This window comes from Sciurus vulgaris, assembly GCF_902686455.1.
Source record: "Sciurus vulgaris genome assembly, chromosome: 7".
NCBI lineage: Eukaryota > Metazoa > Chordata > Mammalia > Rodentia > Sciuridae > Sciurus > Sciurus vulgaris.
This window is the reverse complement of record NC_136467.1, coordinates 90,223,846-90,230,014: the sequence shown is the minus strand read 5'-3', so window position 1 is coordinate 90,230,014 and position 6,169 is coordinate 90,223,846.

Here is a 6,169-nt window from a genome sequence, read left to right as displayed (position 1 = left end):
TTCGATATTAGGAGGGTGATATAACCCAAATAAAGGTGGGCAGTTTGGGCTGCATGATCACTTGCTAACCCATGGTCAGGGTGCTCCATCTCTACCAGGGCTCAGGGTCATGATAGGAGCCATTTTTTAAAAAAATCAAATGGTGTAAAATTTGTTGCTGCAGATGGCACTGTCTTGTTTTGAACCATAGAGTTTCAGATTGGTATCACCTATTGAAGAGTGACATAAAATTCACATAGCATATTTTCTCTCCACAGATATCTCTAAAAACATAGGGTCTCCTGAGTCACATGGTCCAGGAATCAGCACTACTTAAAACATAGATGAGATGTGATTCACAGATTTTCCTGTGCTATGCCCCTTTTAAAGATTTTGTGTCTTCTAGTATATAGGCTGGAGCGGCATTTCCAATACAATTGCAATATTATTATTATTCACTGAGTCTAGTGGGAGACTGTTGAAGAAGTTTATACTTGGCCTTCTCCACTTCTCTTCACTGGTCAAGAAACCAAACTGAGTATTTGACCTACTACCAATTGTGTCTATTTAAATTATATATTCAAAGATCAAGAAAATTACCAAATGAGACTACAATAAACTGAAATAAGTGGATGGAAAATAATCCAAACCTGTATTGGCTTAATTCTTAAATATCAAGACTTCATACTTTCCTACTTTGCAAGGAAACCATTAGGATACTTTTCCTGACTATCAATGGGAACTTAAACCCTGTATTTAAAACTTCTCAAAAAATCCAGCATTAGTGCATAGTTATCTGAGAATATAAGTGTAAGGCAATTTTATAACCATCACATACTCTCCATGGTTTTACAAGGCCTCTGTACCTGGGGTGTGAACATTTTTAATGAATAGATTCCAAATCTGAAAACTCACTCAGGTCTGGAAACTGGGCAAGAGATTATCATTTTTATTAGTACAGTTGCCCTCAGTCCCTTGATTATCAATCTTTGGTTTCTTTTAAATATATAGATGAAGCAATACTTTTATTTCATGAATTTTTACAGATGGGGCAATTAGCCAGTTCCATAGCTACTTTCCCTCTTACCTTTTGCTTCTTATAATAACTATACATATTTGACCTCTATAATTTTGGGAACTTATCATCCTCATTTCTGTTAGGGAGCTCAGTCCTATGATAGCATCCCCTAATGTCATCTCTGGCCTAGAGAAGCCAGTTACTATTGAGCTTTAAAAGGTTCTGCTACCCTTTTCACAAGCTTCTTTTTTATTTCAAGCTTATTGCTTTAGTAAATGGAGTGTCTTCCAGGCTTTTGTTCAGAAAATGTTTGACGATTGGTTTCCATGGGCTTATATCATATGTCTACTCTAGCATACTCCTTTCTCTGAGTCTTTTGATTCCTTCTCCCACTGTCTGCCCCAGTTATCTCTGGCATTTATCATTCATTTATTGTGGTCTGTAACTTTCTCCATGTTTCCAAGAAGCATCAGAGGAATGTGTTAGCACATTTTTCTAGAATCCTTGCCAGGCTTCAATATCCACATTGATAAACCTTCCATTATTTATGTCCTGCTTAATACAATACACAGAGGATTCAGTCCCATATGTACCTCTTAGCTCCTACTAGCATATATAGTCTGGACCATACAGTTCCTTCAGGATATAGTCCCTTTTCTCTCTTAGCAAACCCAGCATTACTTTGGTTATGCTGTGACTTAATCCTGGTTATTATTGGTCTGGTGGTCAGGAAGGGAAGTGAGGTAAAAAAAAAATCTTATGAAGAATTCTGTATCTGTCAAACATGGGGGGTGCTGGTTTTTAGCACCAAGGAGTGGGACATTTTGCTCAGAGAGTTCAAGGCAATCTGAGAATTCAGTCTTTTGAATGCATAAACCCAGATGTTATCATCCCATCCCTCAGGTTCCAACTCTTTTTAATTGAGGACCTGATCTTAGTATAGAAGATTTGCTGAAATTGAGAATTCAAACACCTATGGAGTTTTACTACTTTTACAGTAAAGTCCTGGGTCAGAATTACATCCTCTATTTCTGTTTTCCTATAGTCTGTCATCCTAGTCCATTTTGTGCTGCTAAAGAAAAGTTCTTAAGACTGGGTAATTTATACAGAACAAAAATTTATTTTCTCATATTTCTGGAGGATGATAAATCAAAGATCAAGTTGCATAAGGTGTCTGTGGGTTCAGTTGTCTGGTTAAGGTTGCTATTTGCTTCCAAGATGGTTCCTTTTTGCTGCATCCTCTGGAGGGGTAGAATACTGTATCTTCACAATAGAAGGTATAAGGGCAAACTACCCAAATCTGCATGAAGCTTCTTTTATAAGGGGCTTAATATCATTGCATGGCAGAAGCCCTCTTGGCCTAATCACCTCTTAAAGGCTCCACCTCTTAATACCATCACATTTAAACTATACCTGCTGCTAGTGAAGTCCTGTGACATTTATACCTAGATTTTAATTGGTGACTAATCACCCTGAGCCATTCAATATTTTGTCCCCCAGTGCATCAATCAAACCCTGCTGCAGCCATCTAATTCCAGTCTTTATAATTATACTTCTCCATATCTCTCAAATATCTGGCATATAGCGCTTGTAAGTGAAGTCCTGTCCACTGCATTCCATCCCAGCTCACAACTGCGTTGTTGCTGAGCAACAAGGGCTATACATATTCTTCCTACCACTAGTGGTAGGCTCTTCCTTGCCAGCTGGACAGAAGGTTATTCAGCCTGTTCTCCCATTCTTGAGTCTACTTTCTTGGACCACTTCTGGTAGCAACTGTTGTAGTTCAGGTTCCCAGGGAAACAGATTCTAAAACAGATTATTAGCATGCAGGAGGTTTATTGTGTTGTACCTTTGAGAACACCTGTGAAGAAGCAAGAAAGGATGGATGGATAGGGAGAAAATTTAACTGCAACACAGTTCACCTATCAACTCCACTAATTGCACCAGGAGCTTTACGTTAGGATTGCTCCCTCTTTGTACCAAATTAAAAAAACTTAATCTTTGTACTCATGCAGCATTGACCAGTCTTTGAATGAGGATTTCCTCCTAGGACAGAATGTAAGGTGAGGTAATTTCTTACTCCTAGGACACAGCTATGATCTGTAATCCATCAAACTCTTGGCATTAGGGTTAACAAGTACCTCAGTTCTGAGGGGAATTTCAGTGTAGCATGAAAGCACCCACTGCAGCTTAGAGTCCACTTGCAAAGTCAGGGAGTGCTCCATTTAAGATCAATGGAATAATCTATTGAAACATATGGTTAAGTTTATAGATTGAGGAGAATATGCAGGAACTTGAATGCTGAAGGAAACAGGAAGGGCATTTTTGTCATGGATACTGGAATTCCTAAGTACTTAATAAAACCACTGAATTCATGGCAATATGATTAAATCATGCTTATCTTTACATGAAGTAGGATCATTATACTGTGTTTACATGTATGTATAACTTAAACATTCTATACATAAAATATGTTTCCATGTAGAACAAAATGTTGTACTATTTTCAACATTACATAAAATTAGTCTACCTATTAGGGACCACATGTTATCCCTGTGGCCCAGGCAATGTTATGCAGTATGGTAAAGATAAATAAAAGCAAGTCCTAACCTCAAAACTGAGGGCAATCCTCAAAGCCATATGTTTATAAGGTTGAAAGAGATGTAAGCAAAATCATCATTTGAAGTAAGTGTTATCATTAGCTTTTTTAGATTTTATTTTAAAATACTTATAGACTCAGATTTGCAAAAAGGGAGTCCCACGGACCATCACTCAGTTTCTCTCATAGTGACATCTGACATAACTGTACTAAGATATTAAAACCAAGAAATTAACCTTGGTACAACATTGTTAGATAGATGTATTTCATTTTCATCGTTCCTAAAGCATAGATTCATATGTATGTGGGAGGGTGAGTAGGTGGAGTTATACGCAATTATAACTCATGTAATCAAGATACATAACTGTTTCATCAGCACGAACAAATACCTTCATGCTACACCTTTATAGTCACACCAATTCTTTTGCCTTGTCCCTGTCTCCTGGAAACCACACACCTGTTCTCCATGTCTACAATTTTATCATTTCAAGAACATTATATACCTGAAAACACATGGCATGTGACTTTTTGGACTTAGTTTTTCACTTAGTGAAATTTCCTTAAGATTCAGTCAAGTTATTACATCTACTAATATCCCATCATTTTATTACTTAGTAATAATCCATATGCATTAATATTCCAAGATTTCTTTAACCATTCATCCACAAGAGGTCATTTGTTTTTTTTTTTCCAACTTTTTGTTATTAATAATCAGTCTGCTATAAACATTTGTGTATAGGATTTTGTGTAAATATATATTTTTATTTCTCTGGGAATAATACTTGAGAGTATGATTTCTGAGTCATATGACAAATGCATGTTTAATTTTCAATTTTATAAAAAACTTCCAAAAACTTTCCAAAGTGACTAACATTTTATACAGTAACCAGCAATGTATGAGAGATCCATTTTCTCTGCAACCTTACCAGTATTTGGTATTATCACTATTTTATTTTGGACCATTCTACTGAGTATATTTCATGTGGCTTTAATTTTCATGTTGATAATGCCTAATGATTTTGATAAATTGCCAGATTTTTGTTCAAGTAAATTTGTTAGGTTATTATTCTATTTTTCAGCATATATCTTTTCAACACATGACACTCTTATTTCACATACAAAAAGTATTAAACAATGAAGTACTGACTACTATATATTGCTTTGGGCCTATCGGTGCTGCGAGCACCGGGGACCCGAACCCGGGTCCGTGCACACGCTGGGCGAGCACTCTACTGGATGAGCTATCCACCCACTTCCAACTATATATTGCTTATTTCCTTTTTGTACTTTATAATGTTAGATATGGCTAGACCATTAAAAATGCTGGTAGAACATTTAATTCACATAGTAGGAAACTTTGGCCTAGGAATATTAAGTAACTTTTTGAAGATCATCATATTAGAACTAGAATCCAGACAGGGAGTCTCTTGGTCCAGCATCATCTCCTCCTCCGACCACTGACTCCCTTCCCCTTCCCACTCCTATCTTTTTCCTCCTTCTCTTCTTCCTCCTCCTCTTCTTCGTCCTCCTCCCCCTCCTTCACCTTCTCCTTCTCTTTCTTCTTCTCCTTCCTTTTCTTCTTCTAAGGACACTCTACAGACCTACATTCCCAGCACTTTTCATTTTTTGATTTTGAGTTGCTGAGGATGACCTACATGTTGTGATCCTTCTGCCTCAGCTTCCTAAATTGCTGGGATTACAGTGTGGGTCAGCTTTCCTGAATCAGCATCTTTTTTTTTTTTTTTTTTTAACACCACTATGTTTTGCTAAACTAGACATCTGTTTATATGTGTGCACGTATTTGTGTGCGTGTGCATGCTCACATGTATGTGTTTGATGAATGGTTTCAGGCTTACTACTCTCTCTGGCACCTGGCTTCCCAACACCCTTAAATAAAGGATAATAAGACATTGCACACTATTGTTTAAACTTACAAAGAATTGAAAGATCTATGTAGCTGGATCCCTGGGGACATATAAAATTGAGAGGGTAGGATACCATGGCCAGGGGTGAATAAGGCTAGATAAAAAATTCAGTTAGTAGAGATGTGAGTGGATCTTGAATTGCTATGATTAGATCATGAGGGCAGAATCCTTATGAACGTAATGGATGAAAGAAGCTCATAGGAGTTGTTTGTTCCTTCTGCCCTGTGAGGATGAGAGGAAAAGCCCCTTCTGTGAACTAGAGGATGGCCCTCCCCATAATGAATCCTCCATCGCCTTGATCTTGGACTCTGAACTCTGAACTCGAAGAAATAAATTTCTGGTGTTTATGATCCAGTCATCTCATGGTGTTTTGTCATAACAGTCCAAACAGAGTAACTCACCGTGATAAAGTCAGAGAAATTCAACTAACTCAACTATCGGTGGAAGTGGAAGAGGGAAATTGAGGGCTGCGTGAAAACTGCCAGACCATTCGTCTGAGTTCACTATAATGGCTCAAAAGTATTGTAAAGCATGACGCTGAAGGTCTGTAACCTCTGAGCTGCTGCTGACTTTGAGAAAAGTGTACAGGTGGCCATCAGACAAGATAAAGATGCCCAGGGGAGCAGCAGGAGCAGGTAATAACACTGA